This window comes from Heloderma suspectum, chromosome 11, assembly GCF_057233095.1.
Source record: "Heloderma suspectum isolate Gila_16-S chromosome 11, 16-S_ref, whole genome shotgun sequence".
Taxonomy (NCBI): domain Eukaryota; kingdom Metazoa; phylum Chordata; class Lepidosauria; order Squamata; family Helodermatidae; genus Heloderma; species Heloderma suspectum.
This window is the reverse complement of record NC_139468.1, coordinates 6,082,092-6,103,436: the sequence shown is the minus strand read 5'-3', so window position 1 is coordinate 6,103,436 and position 21,345 is coordinate 6,082,092. Positions and strand designations below refer to the sequence as shown.

The 21,345-nt window shown below is 49.2% G+C and overlaps 1 protein-coding gene across 1 annotated transcript in view; it reads right to left on the bottom strand.

Annotated features, from left to right (window-relative positions):
• APBA2 (amyloid beta precursor protein binding family A member 2) overlaps positions 1–19,861 on the bottom strand; it is a 158,727-nt gene extending 138,866 nt beyond the window's left edge. Inside the window, exon 1 of the mRNA XM_084816400.1 lies at positions 19,686–19,861. The gene's annotated coding sequence lies outside the window, so the exon portion shown is untranslated. The remainder of the gene's footprint in view (positions 1–19,685) is intronic.
• Positions 19,862–21,345: the final 1,484 nt, after the last annotated feature.

Sequence of the window (21,345 nt, the reverse complement as noted above, 5' to 3'; positions counted from 1 at the left end):
AACCACAGTGGAAATGTTGCAGCCCCACACGGAACCACCAGCATCTGCTCTGGCAGCTGGTTGGACACTGTGGGAACAGAATGCTGGACGAGAGAGCCAGCGTGGTGTAGTGGTTAAGGTGCTGGACTGGGACTTGGGAGGTCCTGGTTCTAGTCCCCACTCAGGACACGAAGCTCACTGGGCCAGTCATTCACTCTGAGCCTAACCTACCTCACAGGGTTGTTGTGAAGATTAAATGGAGGGGAGGAGGATTGCATACACTGCCTTGGGCTCCTTGGAGGAACAGGCAGGATATAAATGTAACATATAAATAAATAATAGATCAGCCTTTGGTCTGATCCAGCAGGGCTCTTCTTAAATTCTTAGTTTGTGGTGCCTTTGCATACTTTAGGGGCTTACTTTTAACTGGATGTGATATCCACACAGCTTTTCCCTCAGGAAGTGGAATGACCTGCTGGTTGAAATGCTCCCGCTGACCTCTTTGAAGGTCTTTAAGCAAGAATTAAATGGCAGCCCTTCCCTTTTGAGAACTCTTGTTCCTTTTGCTGACTCTTGTATACTGTTTTTAAGCTTGCTGTTGTTTTTATTGTTGGATTTTTTGTTAAACTGTTCTGAGCTCAAAGTTAGTTTTAGTTATACGTTGTTTGTGTATTTTGTCTGTGTGCTTTTATGTAAATGGCTTCTGTATATTGTATTGTGTATATTGTATTTTAATGTTTTAACTTTTTGTAAACCGCCCAGACAGCTTCAGCTATGGGGCGGTAAAGAAATGAAATAAATAAAAAAATAAAAATAGGAGGGGAGTAGCTGGTTGGGTGCTGTCCTTATCCAACTGCCCCTTCAGTGGGCTGTCCCAAAGAAAGGACGAGTCAGAAGCATGCCTACCCTGCCTCAGATGCCTTAGGACCCCCAGCCCCAGCGGCAATGGTGCTGAAGCCACCAGCTTCTCTCCCTCCTGGACTGGTCACCTTTGCGAGCATAGCCAGTGGTGGCGTAGGGTGATACATAGGACACATGGGGTCTGTTTGCGTGTAACAGCAAATCACAGGGGCATGCACTGTGCTGCTTCCAGTCTGCAACAACAATACACAAATGGCTCATTTGCAGGATGAACCTGGACACTTCAGGTTATTCATGGGTTAAACAACCCAAAGTTAACCTAAGAACAAACCATGGGTTAACTTTGGGTTGTTTAACCCATGAATGATCCTGGCTCACACGTAATGATAACCCAGAGTATGGGTTGAGCATTGGTTGAGTATGGCTTGTCGTTACATGCGAACCTTATACTGTGCTTTAACTTTGGGTTGTTAACCACGAACAACCCAGCATTCACAACCCAACAACAAACCATGGGTTCTCTTCCTGGGTTGTTTGTGGTTAAGAACCTATAGTTAAACCATAGTGCAGGGCTCACACATAATGACAACCCATGATTCAACAAGATCTCATACCCAACCTGTACTCTGGGTCGTCATTATGTGTGAACCAGGTCAAAGTGCCCAGGTTTGAACATGCTAACAACCTATGAATGGGGCACTTGTAGGTCATTCCTGCAAACTGGAAGGAGCTCACACACAGCATGCATCCCTGCAAATCGTAGGTTAATTAACCCACAATTTGCCACTGAATGCCGCCGTGACATGCGAACCAGGTCATGGTTACCTTACAGTGGCAGCGTTATAATGGGGCAGGCCCAAGTGCAAGGAGGAGCTGGGCAGCTGCCCCACCCCTTATCCGTGACAGTGCTGCCACTGCCTCTGGGCAGGTCCACCAATGCACAGGGGGGCCAGAGGTTGCCCCGCCCCTCCTGCTTGCTTGCAGGCGTACTCCACAGTGCTGGAACTATAACAGGATGAGGGTCATGCAGCTCAGCTCCTGGTCCCTTACAGAGCCACCAGGTAAGTCTACAAGTGAGCAAGGGCTCGAGCGCTCACATCAGGAAGAGGCAGGTAGCTACCCCACTCCTCCCCCTTGCTCACGAGGGAGAAGGCAAGGCTGGCAGCTGCAGCAGCAGCAGCAGTACTGCTGGGGTCCCCCCAGGTGGCTGGGTGCACCAGGGTCGACCCAGTAGCACTGGGGTGTGACCACCAAAGGCAGCCTGCCCAAGACCCTCCAAAATCAGGAACTGGAAATTCACAAAAAGTACCATTTCTTCCATGACGGGGTTATGTCTCTGGGCTGGTCTGAATTCTATAACCTGCAACAATGGAGGAGTTGAAAATCTGCACACAACTGGCCCTTCCCACCCCCCGGCCCCTGCCCCCAGTCATTTTGCTGGCTTCAAAGCTGACTTATTCCTCCTTTTAAAAAGACAGGCTGTCCAGAAGTGGCTCTATCTGAGTGACAGAAGAGAAACAACAGATGAAATGGATGTTTCCCATTTATGTTACAACCACAAATCAGTCTGTTCACTTTCTGCTACAGAAGGCTTCTCACTTGTCCTAGGTAATTTCGAAGAAGGGAAGGTGAGAAATTGTGTGCACGCACACACACAGACCCATAGTGTCTATTTCACATTTCCTTTAACCATAAGCCAATCATCAAACTGCATGTCCACACGTATGCGTTTGTGCTGTGCTGGCTACCAAAAACCTTAGTCAGACACAGGGAGGCACAAATATGTAGATGGGATGTAGGAGGAAAGAACCCAGCCAGCCTTTCTGTCCACCCCACAAAAGCATAAACCCAAGGCATATTTCTAGTCTAAACACAAAAATATTTCAGTCTCTAGCTTTCTTTTAAAACTCCAGGGCAGTTGACTGGCTGGCTGGCTGGCTGGGGGACGGGGTGGGGGGAGCACAGGGAGAGAACAAAAACAAAGAAACGAACCCAAAACCTGAGGTAGACACCAGCACACTTGTCAGCCGGCATAGCCCCCTCCCAAAACTTGCACAAACGTCGATAACTACACTGGCAATCTGAGCGTGTGGTTAACTTATCTGGCCAGTCACTATGTGCTTCATCAAACTGAGCCAAGTTAAAGCAAAACAACCCAGTCTGGAAAAAGCTCTAAAAGGCATAATACATGTCAGAACTTATTCAAGCTTCAGTGTTGTCTTTGCCAGCCAAACATTTACAGCTAGACAATCAGGGAGCTGGAATTGCATACTAGACAATCAGGGAGCTAAGCTTTAGCACACCCACCCAATAGCATACCATATATTTCTCTCTTTATTATTTTCATTAGTTTCAATTTAGTTAGTATTATTTATTATTTATTATTTATTATTATTATTACTATTAATATTAATATTATTATTATATGGATTATGGAATGAACTCCCCAACAAGGCCTGCCTGGTGCCAACATTGTTATCTTTTCAGCACTATGTTAAGACCTTCCTCTCTACTCCCAGGCATTTGGCAGCATATGGTAGATTTTTAATCAGGTCATGGGCTATTGTTTGGGGGGGGGGGGTATGTGTGTGTGTGTGTCTGCTGTGTTTATATTTTTGTAGCTAAGCTGTTTTTATATTCTGCACAAGATTGTATTTTTTAAGGTTTTTAATCTTTGTAAACTGCCCAGAGAGCTTTGACTGTTAGGCGGTAGAAAGATAATAAATGAAAATGAAGTGAAATAATAACGAACACTCTCTGGTTTTATATTCACAATCAGTAGTGTGCATTTATGTCCCCACGTTACTATAAATGGTCATTGGGGAAAATTCTCTTTTATCACAAGTATTAACAATAAAGAGTCTTTTGGCACAAGCTAAAGGAGACTTCAGGGTGTCAAAGCAGGTGTTCAGGCCTGCTGATGTCCTGAGGAATATGGATGAGGAAAAAAAGACATACTCACTGCCCCAAGAGAGCCTGGAAGAATCTCAAAATGGACACTGCAGTGGAAATAATTCATGTCAGATGACAATATGTCATGCATGACATGTATGTGGGAAGTGGTCCATTTCAAGACTGCGCAGTTTGTGCATCTGGAGCACCATACATTTAGCGCCCTTGTGGGTGATGTGGCAAGCATGTAATATGAGCCAGGGTTTGGTCTCTCACTTTGCCGCAGAAGGAGATGTCCAAATTCAAAAGATGCAAGCTGCCCACTGCCAGATGCATAATGGCACTGACGCTGCAGTCACTCAGGATCAGGGCCTATTCATTTCTTACATGGTTCTTCCCTCGCCCCCTTTTTATCCTCTCAACAACCCCATGAGGTAGGTTAGGCTACGAGACAGTGAGACAGTGACAGTGACAGCTTCAAGCCCAGGTCACCCAATGAGCCTAGTTGGGATTTGAACCCGGGTCTCCTCCGTCCTAGTCTGACAGCCATTACACCACAGCAGCTGTCTCAGAGGCACTGCCACCCGCTTCCAAAGCCCTTCTCAGGGCTGGCTCAGCCACACATACGGCCCACGCCTGTTTGGCAGACTTGGAAGCCTCTGTGACATGCTAGAAACAGCAGGCAGGCCATGGGTCTTGTGCTGCTCCCCTCTGGGAACAAGAACGTGCTCTGAGGCTCTTTTGCAACATCAAGATGTCAAAATGGACACAACCATGCAATTAAAACTGGAAAGAAGTGGAGACTATCAGAGAGGTGCAGTTAAATTCCATGCACATTTTCCATTCGACCTTAAGGTTGCTGTAATAAAATGCCTTCCTCTAGATATCAGGCACTATTTTAAAACTAGCAAATTGTCTGTCATTGGGGTGGGAAGCAAGAGCAAAGAGGGAGGGCGTATAAGGACTCCTGGGGGAGAAGGGCAGACCATTGTTGTGCATTCTGCATACACAGCACACACACACACACAGGAGCTCTGCCCAGGGTTGCCAGGTGTCTTCTTTTACAGTCCTCAGTTTGAAGGGATGTCCCATCCAAGTCCAGTATAACGATAAAGAGCCATCAAAACGAAGAGCTAAAGGGCTTTGAAGTTGCCCATCAACAGCAGACTGAGCAAGACACAAAGGCCACCTCGTCACAGTCTTCTAAACTATGGTGAGATGTACTGTGTTTCGCAGACTGATGGAGTGAAATACACCTGACATGCACTCATTGATGGAATCGAATTTTTTAAAACCAGAATTTCATTCTGCTTGTGTTAATTCTCAAGTGCGCATTAGAGCTAATGCGCAGTTGCACAAATGTGCTAATCCGCATTAATGAATTCGCTCAAATGTGAAAAAATGGTCTGCCAGTCACAGAATCCACATGACTTGGAAAAGCCGGTCCGCTGCAAAATCTACAGGTCGTATTCATAAAAATACAAACCCATTTAAATCCGCTGCAGATTTCTCCAACATCCCTGCCTACTAAACACTATGATCACTGTCCCACAGCCCCAAACCTTCCAGACTTTTCTTGCTGTTCACTTCATAATTATTCCCTCCTTTCTTCAATGCCATGCCTCCTTTTATCTTAAGCCTCCATTTATCCTAGCTTCAGGGGTCATCCTGCCCAGTCCATTGTCAATTCTGGACTCTTCTCTTCCACCATTTTGTCTGTGGAATTCCCTGCTCCTTAGTAGCCACTTCAGCTGGGACCTCAACCAGCCTTGCAAATATATGCTCATCCTTAGGTCCAGCCAAAGCGACAGATCTCCTTTCCCTCACTGAAAATGGGCTGCAAACATTCCACTAGCTTTTGTTTGCGGAGCAGTTGGACTGTTCACAAACATTCCTTCCCAGTTCAGCCAATCAGCATGAGGCTTCGCCACCACAGGCAATACAGTACAGATTGATAGATACATATTTTGACCACCAGGTGGTGCTTCTGTCACTCCACAAATACAACAGAATCCTGTTTCACCAGGAAAAAAAAAAATGCTATTCTTACCAAGTTGTGGCCAAGGAGCTTGTAGAAAAGGTGCAGACTCACTGCTACGCTGCCCTCCCCTTGAAACTAAACAAGACGTAAGTTCACACATACATGTCTGGCAACTGCAACGTGCAGTGACGGCTCACTTGTGAAGACAGACAGAACTTTCCTGTCCAATACAGGCCGTTCACACATTCGGCCAAGAGTGTCACTGACTGCCATTTCGTCTGGAACCAGGCCTTACCTGCAGTCCAGCGTGGCAAACCTGCTCCTCAGCTGTACTGGGTCAAGAGGGAAGTCAGATGACTGAACACCCCTCCATAAATAAACTAGAAATAAATACCCTGTACATAGAAATCTGGATGGTCAGGGAGAAGGTGAGCGTAGAACCCTTTCCCCTGACACACCAGTTTTCTACATACATGGATGGATGGATTTGTTTGTTTGTTTGTTTGTCTGTTTGTTTGGAGGAGCATTCAGTCAGTGGAACCACTGCCTGTATTCAGACACCTGCAGCACAGCTCAGACACAGACCACTTTGTTGGCTGGTTGCATAAAGTTGGCTGTGGGATGCGGAGAACTGGGAGTTAGCGAGTCTGTTTCTGGCTCTGTGCGAAGTCCACCATACCTGGTTCTGAATCATGCCAATCAGTGAAGGCTGGTGGCTCCCATGTCAGTGGGGCAGTGCATTCACTCCGGGTTTCGGTCACAACCAGTCAGAACTCTAAAAGAGCGATCCAAAGTGCAGAGCACCTTGCAGAGCACCTTGGGTAGCTCCTTTAGCGTTCTGACTGAAACCCTGAGCGGATTCTCCACCCCACTGACACTGGAGCCACCAGCCTCCACTGATGCTACTTCAATATTACTCCAGTAATCTCACCCCAGCATTTCTCTATTTACCTGTTACTCTATTCATTTTTAATACTATTCTACTATTCTTATCAAATTAATCTTGACTTTACGTTTCACATTTCTTGAGCTGGAAAAGGGGCCTCTAAGTCAGGGGTGGGGAACCTCTTTTGACGTGAGGGCCGGATTCCATTTCGGAGAAGCTCTCAGGGGCCATACTCCAGTGGTGGGGGGGGTCAAAAGCAAAAGGGGCAGGTCCAAAAATAGCTGCCTATTTTAGCTGAAGGATCTTCCTGCCACTAACTAAGCCTTGGGAGAGGCATTTCAAGCTTTTAGAATGAGGGGGAAACTACACAAAACCCAAGAAACTAGGGAAAGGGAGCCTGGCCCTCTGGAGGGCCAGAGTGGGGGCCCAAGAGGGCAAGATTTGGCCCCCGGCCTGATCTTCCTCAACCCTGCCCTAAGTAGTCCTGTGAGGGCTCCCTTTCTACACTAAGATCTCTCAGGGGGTTCAAGCAGGAACCTAGTTCATAAAGGGACCATAGCTCAGTGGTAGAGCACCTCCCAGATTTAATTCCTGGCAAATCCAGTTAAAAGGCTCAGGTAGCAGGTGATTTTTCTGCCTGAGACCCTGGAGAGCCACTGCCAGTCAGAGGAAAGAATATTAGGCTAGAGGACAAACAGTCTGACCTTGTAAGAGGAACCTGCCTATGTTTGAAGTCATATTCAGGACTGGGACGTGGTCTCATCACCTACCCAAGATTGGCTATATTCGGGCCTTAAGAGATGCTTTCAAGTACACAGATGTCCAACAGCAGCCCTTCTGATTGGTATAACCCCATTTTTTTTAAAAAAAGAGAAGCGGAATTTAGATCCCACCTTTCTTCCATCACAGAACTCGGGGCAACTTAAATTAGGTTCCCTGGTGGTCTCCTATCCAGGCACTGAGCAGACCCAGACTCAACTTCAACAAGGGTCCTGCATCACTGGTTGCCAAATTTATATTGCACCATTCCTCAGAAAAATGGCACTCATGTGCCTTTAGACCAGCCTTCCCCAACAAAGTGTCTCCAGATACTTTTGGGTTACAACTCTAAGCGTTCCTTACCATTGCCATGCTGGATGTGGCTGATGGGAGGAAGTCCAAGACATCTGGGGGGCACCAGGTTGGGAAAACCTGCTTTAGGCCATGCCCTGGGTCCTTTAGAAGTCAACTGTAGCCTTCTGTACAGGCTACTCATCTCTTCCCCCTCCAACAGCATCTCTCTGCATGGACCATGTTCCAAGGGGGCAGACAGTCAAAGAACAGCCAGGAATGCACTTGAGCAACCCTTTTCCCCACATCGTCCAGGCCATCCTCTCTCGTGTCATACAAATAATGTTTATATTAAGCAGGGAGGGGACTGATGTGAAAGCACAGCTTACCTACTTATCAAACGCTTTCTTAAATTAGGTTCTTTATCTCTGCATTAAGCCGTATGCCCACTGGACTCCTCTTTGCACAAGAGGGCACATTTTAAAACATTTAAAATAACTGAGCATCTATCAAATCAGAGACAGGCTGAGTTATAGGAGAGGGTTTAGGTAAAGTAAAAATTAAAGCCAACTTTATAGACCCTAAGCCTGTCTATAATGGAAGGAACACTGGTTTCAATTGACACACACATAGGGAGGGAACATTTAGTTCAGGGGTAGAGCGCCTGCTTTGCACACAGAGCATCGCAGGTTCAATCCCTGGCATCTCCAGGTAGGGAGAGGAAATCCTGTGTGAAGCCCTAGAGAGCCATGGCTGCCAGTCAGTGTCAACAGTACTGGGCTAGATGGACCAAGGGTCTGACCCAGTTCAATCCCTTGCATCGCCAGTTGCGATCAGATATCAGATGATGCTCAAGCTCTCTGCCAGTCAGAGTAGACAATATTGGGCTACATAGACAAATAATGTCCCATGGTATAAGGCAGCATTCTTCCACAGTATTTCCACTAGTTGGAATCATCCATGTGCTTCTTACTGGAGCACCTCTGGAATGATGTCCCTGGAACCAAACAAGAGGATATACCAATGCAGCCTAGAATCAAAGATGGACCCAAATATTTGGTGCCCCACATAGAAAATCCAAGGAGCAAACATGTGCGTACGGCACCACCTAAGGTAGAGCTTCCACCAAAATTTTATTTATTTATTTAAAATATTTCTTGGCCGCCTTTCAGGGCAGAAGCCCTCCCAAGGCAGCTTACAACAATAAAATACAATTCAAATATTAAAAGTGATAGAACTATAAAAACAGTAAAAACAACAATAAAACCAACAACAATGTTAAAAGCAGCAACAGCGATATTAACAGCAGCAACAGCAAAAATCAAAACAGCAGTGAACTAGGGAAGGGCACAAGGAACCAGGTGGATTCTGATTCCACCAATGGATTTTATACACTATTCCATCACTTTGGGATGGGAAACGGAAATGGCGACACAATTTCTCCTGTGGGTGCAAATAGCTACTTCCAACAACCCCTCTACCTCTTCTAACATTCTACATTCTTATCTCCAAAGCTACAAGAGTAGAAACAGTCTTTAAAAACAAGGAACTGAACAAACAAGCTGACTAATTAATCAATGGATCAAGTAGAGTGCCTTAATTGCATCAAACATTTTGGGTGTGCATGGATGTGTGTGTGTGCATGCACACACACACAAACTTTCCATTAAGAAACTGTACAATGTAGAGTGAATTGTACAGTGCACTCTAAGAATTCAAGCCCAATTCAGATAATTCCATATTATTATTTTGCACAGTTAATAAGATGGGCTCTAGTTTTTCAAAAATGAACTGCATGCTCCCCACCTGACAAAAAACTGAAAAATAAATACTCCAAGAGGAACGCTGCTTAAAATACATGTCTGGCAATGTGTTGCTGCTCTTGAAAACCATTTTTTAAATGAAATAGATTATAATCATGTAATAGTATTAGAAGATCTAAGAACAATCTAGGGATCTGCCTTATACAAGTGTAAGGACATCGAACACACAGAAAGCCATTGTGGATTTCTCCAGCCTATGGATTCTGCAGAAGACCAGCCTTTTCTGAGTTGCTCGGACTGGTTTTTAACTTGGGGGGGGGGGAGATTTGCGTAAATTCGCATTGCGCTAATGCACATTAGCACTACTTCACACTTGCACTAATGCACTTTAGCAAAAGTGGAATGGAATTCTCGTATATCCCTAAAAAAAAAATCTGATTCCATCAATGAGTGGACAACAGAATGAAAGACACCCAACAATCTGCAAAACACAAACAGAATGAATTTAATAAAATCTGTACATCCCTATACAAAGGACAGACAATGTGTCCACCTAGCCCAATATTGTCTACTCTGACTGGCAGTAGCTACCCAGGTTTGCAAACAAAGAAAGGTCCTTCCCATCACCTGCTACTTGGAAAGGGCCATAGCTCAGTGGTAGAGCCCCTGCTTTGCACGCAGAAGGTCGCAAGTTTGACCCAAGGCATCTCCAGGTTGGGCTAGGAAAGAAACCTGCCTGAAAGCCTGGAGAGCCATTGCAGCCACTCAGTGTTGACAACACTGGGCTAGATGCACCAATCTGTAGTAGGGTTATGCAAGGGTTGTTTAACCTTCAAATGGTGGCCAGGTTCTCATGACATGGTAACCCCCCACCATTTTGCATATTCAAAATGTCACCTTGCGTGCAGCACGGCTTGTCGGCAGTTAAACAACCCACGGTGAGCCCAGTGTGTTGTGGGAACCAGGCCACAGAATCAGGGAACATGAGAGAAGGGAAGCAAGCATGCAAGCTTGATACTCAGTCGCTTATATGACTCAGTCACATAATGTCAAACCATGAGCTGACATTAAGCGTGAACCAATTCAGTGCAGCCATACAGATCACCCCTTCTACTATGAATTAAATCAGGGCCCATTGGCTTGTGCCAGGAACATCACAGCTACTTCACCCAATTAAAGGGGTAGATGATCGTTTCCTCACATGGGCATACACTTTAGAATGCCCCAGCCAAGTAAGATCTCCCCGAGGAATGTGGACATGTTTACATTTTAGTATTCCAGTTGCAGGTATACATTAGAGATGTCACAAATGAAACACCCCTGAAACCCGTGACGGCAGCCCACCAGCTCAGCATCTGAGCAGCCCAGCACCACAGCAGTCCTGAAAATAGCCACTTGCCTAGTTGGCTGTGGTAAGAAAAAACTACACAAAGGCCAGGAAACCACCAAATGATCAGTCTTGGGGGAAGGGGACATGGACCTCTGGGAACCCCAGAATCAGGGCACCAGGAGAGCCAGATTTGGCCCCTGGCCTGGAGGTCACCCTGCCCCTGTTCTAAAACGTATAGCCCACTTGCCAGCGAACCAGGTTTTCCAAGCAGCTCACAGAAGATTTTTAAAAATACAATCCATGCCACAATCATATAATTGCAATCACAAGATAAACAAGCACAAAATCAGCAATGGGGATGACAGCACAACAGCCAATGCTCTATCCTCTCATAAACACAGTTGGGGGGACTACAAAGATCATCTAGTCCATGCAGCTGATGCAGGAAATCTGCTGCTACAGCATCGTGAACAGGTAGCCATCCAGCCAGTGCAAGCTTGTGGTTCTGATGCCGGTGGGGTGGTGAATCTGCTCCAGGTTTCAATCAGAACTCTCATGGAGCTATCCAAGGAGCAATCCAACCTTGGATAGCTCTTTCAAGTCCTGACTGGTTCTGACTGAAACCTGAAGCAGATTCACCGCCCCACCAACATCAGAGCCACCAGCCTCCGCCGCATCCAGCCTCTGCTTAACCCCACTTAAAAGAGGAGGATCCACCCTTCTGAGGCAGCCTGTTTCACTGTCAAACACTTCAGACCACCAGGACATTCTTCCCAACTTTTAGTCAAAATCTGTAATTTGAACCCCTTGGTTCAGGTCCTACCCCCTGCAGCAACAGAAAACTAGTTTGCTCCATCATCTGTGTGACAACCCTTCCAAGATTTGAAGATGGCTATCATACTTACTCATCTCTTCTCCAGGCTAAAACATACCTAGCGCCTTCAACCTTTCCTCCTAGGACTCGGTCTCCAGACCTCTCACACTTTTGTCGCCCTCCTCTGGACATGCTCCAGTGTGTTGATACGCTCTGGAGTGTGTTTGGAGCGGGGCCTCCTATCAAAGCCATCTTGCTGAGGCCTCTCCCACTGGTGACGGCCATCAGCTGACCAGCCACTCTTCCACCCCACAGGTATTTAACAGCGGGGGGTACTTAGCTTGGCACTTGGAGACGCATGGGATTGGAGGAGCACATGAAGACCCGCCCGCCACCTCTCCAGAGGTACCTGCAACCAGCTACTAACAGCAAGTAGCGGCAGCAGAGGGCAGCAGCTTCAAAGAACAGGAAGACAGGGGCAAATGCAGATCTTATTTGCTCCTTCTTAGTTGTTGCTCTCTCTATTATATTGTTTTATATTTTATATTTTAACATTTTTAATATGTGCCTGGGAAGTCCACTGAGTAACTCAGGGGGTCGGGGGGTTCCACCATAACTGTGGTCATGGGTAGGGGGAGGTATGGTGTTGGGGGGATTAACAGGCCAGCTGAGGAGAAGGTGGGCTAGATACCTTACAGCTGTCCCCTCTTCCGGTTCTTCCCCCAGCCAGATGGCTCCTGGCAGCCTTACCAGTCTGCCCTCAGGTCTGCTGCTGCTGCTGCTGAATGCCAGGTCAGCCCAAAATAAAATCTTCCTCATCCATGATTTGATTGTGGATGAGGGGGCTGACCTGGTATGTATTACTGAGACCTGGGTGGGGGAACAGGGTGGGGTTACTCTCTCCTGTGCCCTCCTGGGTACTCAGTGCAGCACCAACACCGACTTGAAGGTCGGGGAGGGGGGTTTGTCATGGTCTATAGGAATCCGATCCCTCTCTCCAGGCTTCCTGCTCATTCAAGTGCAGATCTTGAGTGTCTGCGCCTTGTGTTGGGTACCCGGGACAGATCAGGGATTCTGCTGGCGTACTGCCCACCCCGCTGCCCATCAGACTCCCTGCCTGAGCTGACAAAGGTGGTCTCGGACTTGGTGTTGAGGAGCCCTAGGATGATGGTCCTGGGGGATCTCAACTCCCATGCCGAGGCTGCTGTATCCAAGGCAGCTCAGGACTTCATGGCCACCATGACAACCATGGGGCTGTCCCAACATGTCATTGGCCCAACACATGTAAAAGGACACACGCTGATGTCAGGGTTGGATCTGAGCCCATAGAGTCCCAAAGCAGCTCTGATTCTGAGGAGGAGATACAATCCGTGGGAGAGGAACTCTCTCAGGTTTCAGAGGTGCAGCTGGAAGGGGAGCCCCCCCCCTCACATTCCTGGGAGCAACAGTGACCCTGGCATGGAAAAGGAGGGACAACTTGAGCTTTTAGACATGAGGCGCAGGTGCAGGCACAAGCGAGAGGTTGCGGGAGCTGAGCTCAGGCGCTCAGCCCGATTGGCTCGACGTCAACAGCTGCGCCCCAAGGACCACGAGAGAGGGGGAGACTTTCCCCTCCTACTCCTTAAGTTCAGAGAGTTGCTGCGCTTTTCCCCAAATGGAGACCAACTGCCATCCTAACTCTTAGAAACCCCTGGTAGGCTGTTCCTTTGTATTTCCTCTGAGTCCCAGGCAATTAGCATCTGTAAGCTTAATTAGGTTGAATGGAATTAAAGCCTTGGAAAGCAGCCCTTTTGTCTGAGTGTTGATTCTGGCTATTGGAGGATTCAGAAGGCACCAGGGGCAATCCTGACAGCTAGATCTGGTTTTCTCGACTGGGCAGGAGGATGGTGATCTGAAAGTGGGGGAATTAACATCTGTCCCTTGTCATGATCAGATCATTTCCTGCTGAGGTTCAGACTCTTGGCAGCCATTCCCCTCTGCAAGTGTGGGGGACCTATTAAAATGTTCCGCCCCTGGAGGCAAATGGATTCTGATGGATTCTAGAGGGCTCTGGGGGATTTTCCTGCTGGTATGGCTGGTGCTCCTGTCGAAGCCCAGGTCGCTCTGTGGAATGCAGAGATGACTCAGGCAGTTGACATGATTGTACCCAAGCACCCTCTCCCCCTGAGCAGAGCCCAGCCAGCTCCTTGGTATACACCCGAGCTGAGGGCAATGAAGCAAGAGGAGATACAGCTAGAATGCGGGTGGAGGAAAACTCATGCTGAGTCTGACCGAACACAGGTTAGAGCTCATTATTGAGCCTACTCTGTGGCGGTGAGGGTGGCAAAGAGACAGTTCTTCTCCACCAGCATTGCATCTTCTCAGTGTCATCCAGTGGAGCTTTTCCACGTGGTTCATGGCCTGTTACATTCTGGGCCAGGGAGGGAGACTGTGGAACCCTCGGTAGCACGCTGTGACAAGTTTGCACGGCACTTTGAGGATAAAGTCGCTCAGATTTGTCATGAATTAGATACCATGATTAATGCAGTTCCATTAGTAGAGGTGTCCAGAGCACAGTCTGGCCCAGTTTTATTGGATGAGTTTCAGTTATTGAGGCCTCAGGATGCAGACAAGGTGCTTGGCCAAGTCTGGTTGACCACCTGTGTGCTTGACCCTTGCCCTTCATGGCTTATTACAACTAGGAGGGGATGTCTGGCTGGGTCCAGGAGGTTGTAAATTCCTCCTTGAGAGAGGGAGAGGTACCAGCCTCTTTAAAAGAGGCAGTGATTAGGCCACTCCTGAAAAAGCCTAACCTGGACCTGGAGACATTAACAACTATAGGCCAGTGGCCAACATCCCCTTCCTGGGCAATGTGCTTGAGCGGGTGGTTCCAGGACAACTCCAGGCACTCTTGAATGAAACAGATTATCTAGATCCATTTCAATCGGGCTTCAGGCCTGGTTTTGGAACAGAAACTGCCTCGGTCACCCTGTGGGGTGACCTCCGCCGGGAGCGAGACAGGGGGACCCTGTTGATCCTCCTGGACGTCTCAGTGGCTTTCGATACCATTGACCATGGTATCCTTCTGGATAGGTTATCTGGGTTGGGAGCTGGAGGCACGGCACTGCCGTGGTTCCACTCCTACTTGGATGGCCGATTCCAGAAGGTGGTGCTGGGGGATTATTGCTCTGTGCCATGGCAATTGTGCCATGGGTTCCACAGAGCTCTGTTTTATCCCCTATGCTCTTCAACATCTACATGAAACCACTGGGGGAGGTTATCCGGAGGTGTGGGCTGAGGTGCCATCAATATGCTCTTGGACCCAGAACTATCAGTTGAGGCACAGGTGAACTCAGTGGCACAGAGCACTTTTTATCAGCTTAGGCTGGTATACCAACTACGCCCTTATCTGGACAGAGATAGCCTAGCTACAGTTATCCATGCTCTGATAACCTCTCGTCTGGATTACTGCAATGCGTTATACATGGGGCTGCCTTTGAGAACAGTCCGGAAACTTCAGCTGGTCCAAAATAGGGCAGCAGATTGTTAACAGGGACTGGCCAACGAGATCACATTACACCAGTACTTTTCCAGCTGCGCTGGCTGCCAGTCCACTTCCAGGCCTGATTCAAAGTGCTGGTATTCACATTCAAAGCCCTTATCGGCTTGGGGCCAGGTTACCTGAAGGATCGCCTCCTCCCATATGTGCCTGCCCAAACCTTAAGATCATCTTCAGAGGCCCTTCTCCATGAGCCCCTGCCAAAGGAAGTGAGGCGGGTGGCTACTAGGAGGAGGGCTTTTTCTGCTGTGGCACTGCGGCTGTGGAATGAGCTCCCTAGAGAGGTTCTCCTGGCACCTACGTTGTACTCTTTCCAGCACCAGGTGAAGACCTTTTTATTCTCCCACTATTTTAGCATTTTAGCTTCCTAGTCTTTTAGCTTTGGTGTTTTAAATATGTATTTTAAATCTCTGCATTGCTGCTAGGTTTTATTCTAGTTGTATCGTTATATTGTGGTTTTAATGCTTTTTTATTTTTTATTGTTTTATCCTGCGTTTTTTGGTTTTAATTTTTGTGAACTGCCCAGAGAGCTTCGGCTAACAGGGTATAGAAATAAATAAATATTTTTAATTTCATTTTTCTTTATTACATTTATATCCTGCCTTTTGTCCTCTTGCAAGCAACCCAAGGTGGCATACATGATCCTCCTCCTCTCCATTTTATCCTCACAACAACCCTGTGAGGTAGGTTAGGCTGAGAGTCAGTGACTGGCCCAAAGTCACCCCGTGAACATTATGGCCGAGTGGGGACTAGAACCCAGATCTTAAACTCTGTTTCCCAGAACTAGAGATAGTAATCCAGGTGAGATCTGACCGAAGAAGAACAGAGTGACCTCTAACAGCTCAATCCAATTCAGAAGTACATTTGTACGCTACATTTGAAGGGCTCTGGGCGTAGTAGATACCCACTGAATCTCAGGTGATGGAGCCTTTCCCAAAGGTCTGAAGGCGCAAGTGGGAACCCACAGGAGGGTATGTTTTTTCAAGTAATCAGGACCAAGACAGTTTAGGGATTAGAACACAAAGAAGAGAAACGGGTTGTCAGGATGCAAGACTGGATTTATTATAAGGAGCCCAACGCGTTTCAGCCAGTAGATTGTCTCCTCTGTCAATCTTTTGCTGAAAAAATTCTGCAGACTTTTTTCTTTACCCCTGGAAGAAGGCCTAAAATAAGGGGGGAAAGGCCGAAATGCGTTGGGCTCCTCATAACCATGTCACAGTTTCGAGGGTTAGTACAAGAGGACCCTGTTCTCTTGCACTTCATAAAGTGCCACGTGCGTTGATGGTGCTGAGAATAAGAGTATTTAAAGTAAAGCACCAGCACTTGGAACTGGGTCCCAGTCCCTAGGGTGGAACTACATATAATGCACTGCAGAAAGCTGCATCCCAGGGCAAGTTTTCTTCCTCCTCCATAATGTGTAGGATCACTTCACCCATGTTACAACTTGTTATTAATAACGATGATGATGATATTACTATTATTATCAATCATCATCAAAAACAATAATCGAAATAACAATATCGCTACTACCACTACTGCATTTTAATCCCATCCTTCCTCCAAAGAGCCCTCACAATAACCCTGCAAGGTAGATTAAGCTCAGAGTGATTGTGACTGGCCCAAGGTGACCCCGTGAGCATCGTGGATGAGTGCAGTGTTGAACCCAGGTCTCCCTAGTTCAGCTGATGACATAAGAGCGGGCACAGATAAATGCGCATCGTGTTAACATCATGACACGGGTTAAGTAATCCTACACACTACGGGGAGTGGGGGGAGAACTCAAGATGCAAATGCCATTTTAGTTGGTGTCACATGTCACACGTAACATGCAGCTCCACCCTTACTGGTAACCAGTACAGTTTTCAGAGATTCTTCCTGGCTAGTGCCTGCGAGCGACCTCCTCACGGCTGCATTCTGGATCCCAAACAGACTGCAGTTCCAAATGCTCCCCAAAGGCAGCCCTATGCTGGAACCACTGACCTCCACTCCTGTTCTTCTGCAGTTTGATTCTAACAAAATCCAGCCTTCCACAAGAGCCATGCTCAAGGGGTCCTGCATCTATCCATGCAGCCATCAAGCATATGGCAGCCACCCATGGATATGGAACTGACACCCATGGCAATCGTGTCCTCCCGAGCACAAATCTGCAGAATTCCACTTTCCTACCAGAGAAGAAGCGCACACAACTTTTTTCACCGGGGACACACAGATGGTGCCACACAAACGAACCACCCTTCCCTTGACGTACAAACGCAAGCGGACCCATTTCCATGTTCCAAATGCCAAAGGGCGCAGAACACCGAGGAAGATAATTTCACAAACGCACTGCACCGGCTGCCACATAGTCAAGTATTCCTGCTGCTGTTCTTGATTTAGCATTAAATGCTGGATGGAGGGGGGGGGCACCAATCTTCCTCCCCTCAGTGGCAACATTTGCTAGAATCATACAGCAAGAATAAAGCAAACAGGGAGTGGAGTGGGGGGGGGGAGAAAATCATGTTATAATTTGTCACGCTGTTTACCCAAAGAAAAATGAAGTGGAGAATTTTTAATTGAGTAGTTTCTCCCTCCAGACCTCATTACGGTGGGGAGGAAATCACTGGATCAGAAGCTTCAATTCAGTTGCTACACTGGAGGCATGATAAAGAGAGAGAGGGGGGGGGAGAGACTAGGAAGAAATGCAAAACTCAGAGGGGGGAAGCAGGAGAGAGGAAGAGATGTACTGGATCTGATTCTTCCCTGGTTTTCCTTCGAGTTAAAGAAATCTACCCCGAATCCCCCAACAAAGTGTGCGCAGAAGAGATACACAAGGTCAGAAACACACATGTATAATCTGAACCTGAAGACTGGAATATGGTTGGAAGAGGATTTGGAGTTGTCTATTCCATGTGCACTGTCTTATTTTATACCTGCAGGTCCTGTATGTCAGGACTGTGTTGAAAACACAAATCCTAGAAGGGTAGATGGGTTAGTCTGGTTCAGCGACAAACCGCTGCGCATCTGAGCTCCTGCTGCCATCCATCTGCTAATCTTTCAGGTGCCAAAACAGTTTCTGTCGCAAGGATTAAATGACAGAGCAGAAACTGTAAATAATAACAATAATAATGATAACAAATACCCACAATGCAGTAAAATATACGATGGGGGCTCATCGCAGGAATGACAGCCAAGACAGGTCAAACCGGAACAAAGCAAAGAGACTGCGGTTTCCCAGCTAGAGACCGTTTTCCCCATCCCGTGTTTCCATATGAGGGCCAGCAGCCAGCAGCACTAGCAAATCCCTCTCTCACACTCCCTCTCCCTCTCCCTCTCTCTCTCTCTCTCTCTCTCTCTGCAGCTTCCACAATAGCAGGGAAGAAAAAGATGCCACCGCTGTGCCAGGCAGAGGAAATCTCCCAGCATTGGTCTCCATGCCTCCTTGCAAAACAGACACAGGGCGACCCAAACCGCCACACCAGCTCCCCACTCCCCAAGCGTTCATACCCCTTGGCCCCAAGCCATAGCAACAGACTGGCCAAGCAAAGGAGACGACGAACTCCTCCTTGCTCTCATCATCCAGAGCCAGGCATGAAACATTTAAAACACACACACACACACCCAAAGGCATCACCAACATGATACTTTTGTTTGCAAGGTTGCCCCCTTCTAAGGGTTGGGTTTTGCTCCCCTGCACCATAAATGCATGCTTTGAGGGTGGGGGTGAGGTTAGGAGGGGGTGGAAAGTAGGTAACTATTACACCCCCAACAGCTCTCCAGTGCACCCCCAGTATGGAACCTGGACCAGCCTCCCCCAATCTCATGCCTTCCAGATGCGCTGGGACTACAACTCCCATTATCTCCAGCCAGCCTGGCCATTGGCTGGGGGTGATGGGACGTGTAGTCCAAGACATTTGGAGGGGAGAGCCGGACTGGGGAAAGGTTGCCTTGCAGAGTTTCCCATGCGCTTCCATCTGTCTGAACCAAATCGCTTCAAATTTTGGACCTATTTGGCTTAATGCGGTGACCTCCCACACAAATGCAAATCCTCCCACGCCGGGGAAGGGAGCTGGAGTGGCAGGAGGAGGACGGGGAGAAGCAAGGAAGGGTGGCAAATTTGGATGCAGCGCACGAGGCCAACAGGACCCATCCTGCACTGCCAGAAGTTTGCGTTGGGGGGGCCGTTCTGGAGGAGAGGAGGAGGACACAGGACTTCCCTGCAGCCTGTCCCCAGGTGGCACCTGCAGCCCTCGGGTGCGAAGAGGGGAGGGAGACGCATCATATTGCCGGGCCTCAGCATCCCACCCCCTGGGCAAAAGGAGGGGCTGGCCTGCACCCCTCCTCCCCTCCGCTGGGATGCCAGCAACAAGCTCACCGGGGCGGCCCCTAGGCGAAGACCCCTCTGCACCCTGCCTTGGCGGCGTCCCTCCCTTTCTCGCTCGCACGTTCCCGGGGGCGGGGGGAGCCCGGGAGACCCTAGGGGCGGGCTGCGCCCGTGCACCGAGACACGGGGGCCTCTGGGCATGCACCGGAGAGCTTGGGAGGCTGGGAGCCATCCGGCCCCCGGGGGGGCTTTGTCTCCCCCCCGCCCCCCGCATCCTTCCCACCTCCTTACCTGCCCAGGGAAATGCTGGGACTACTTGTCCGCCCCGCAGCCCGCCAGCCCGCCCGCCAGCCGCCTCCCCTGCGGACGGCCCGGAGATGCGGAGCGCGGCCGGGCTGCTGGGAGGGGACGGGGACGGGGACGGGGACGCGGCGGCGGCGGCGGCGGCGGCGAGCGCTCTTTTGTGCGCCGCTCCCAGCCACACGCCGAGGCTGCTAATTAACCCGGGAAGCTGAGTGAGGGAGCGCGCGCCCGCGCGCCCGGGAACCTGCATGGCGCAGCAGCCGCGCCGCCGCCGCCGCCGGGGCTCTCTCTGCTCGGGGACGCGGCCCCGTGGGCCCCGGAGCGCGGAGCTGCCCGCCCGCCCGCGGGGCCCGGGGCTGCCACGCCGGCGGGGCGGCGGACCCCGCCGGGTGCCCGCCGGCGCTCGAACGGAGCCTCGCGCCTTGGAGAGCTGAGCACCGTGGAGAGCTCCGCAGGAGCGCGGGCGGGTTCTGCCGCCTGGCGCCCGGCGCGGAGTCGCCGCCCCACCCGCATCGGCGCCCCGGCTTCCCTGGCTGCCCGCTGTTCTCTCGCCGCCTCTCTCCGGCCCGCAGGGAGGGATTGCCTTTCCCTGCCAGGAGCCGGACCCTAGCGGGTTGTCTTCGCAGCTAGACTGCTCCTGCCCGAGGAGGTTCTCCCAGTTAGCTTTTGCTTGCATATGAGGGCCATGTTATGGTCACTGATCTCTCTCTCTCTGTATCTATCTACCTATCTTCCCCATTGTTTTATATCGGCCTTCTCCTAACCTGGGGTCACCTCCAGATGCGTTGGACTGCAACCCCCATCATTCCCAGCCATGATGGGAGTTGCAGTCCAACACATCTGGAGGCGGCCCCAGGTTAGAAGGCAGGAAAGCTGTTATCCCTAGAAGCCGCCTCCAGAGAACGTTGCCTAAAAATCCATTACATAAAGCAAACTCTCTACAGCAGTTAACTAGATTCTTATCTTTTGTCAATTTCTCAGAAATTATCTGCCTTAGCTGCAAAAATGCATTTTAGATCTTTGGCCCAGAGGCTACCTGCATATGTAGTGGGATTGCCCACGGGTGCAAAGGTTTGGGGGCCAGGACTTTGCCTTCGCCAGTGAGGTCGCACGGGTGCAATGGTTTGGGGGCCAGGTCTTTGCCTTCGCCAGTGAGGTCGCACGGGTGCAATGGTTTGGGGGCCAGGACTTTGCCTTCGCCAGTGAGGTCGCACGGGTGCAAAGGTTTGGGGGCCAGGTCTTTGCCTTCGCCAGTGAGGTCGCACGGGTGCAAAGGTTTGGGGGCCAGGACTTTGCCTTCGCCAGTGAGGTCACACAGGTGCAATGGTTTGGGGGCCAGGTCTTTGCCTTCGCCAGTGAGGTCGCACGGGTGCAATGGTTTGGGGGCCAGGTCTTTGCCTTCGCCAGTGAGGTCGCACAACAAGATATAACACAATCTGCAAAACAGGGACTACGATCTCTTTATATGGACTCTAATACACAAATAAAACTTTTTTCTGGGCAGCAGCCAAGCTGGTCATAGCTACTAAGTGGAAATGGGCAAATCAACTTTCTCTTATCAAATGGAAACAGAAAACCTGGGACCTTGCACTGATGGAGAAATTCACTAAATTCACCCATTCAGGTACAAAAAGGCCAAGTAGAAATT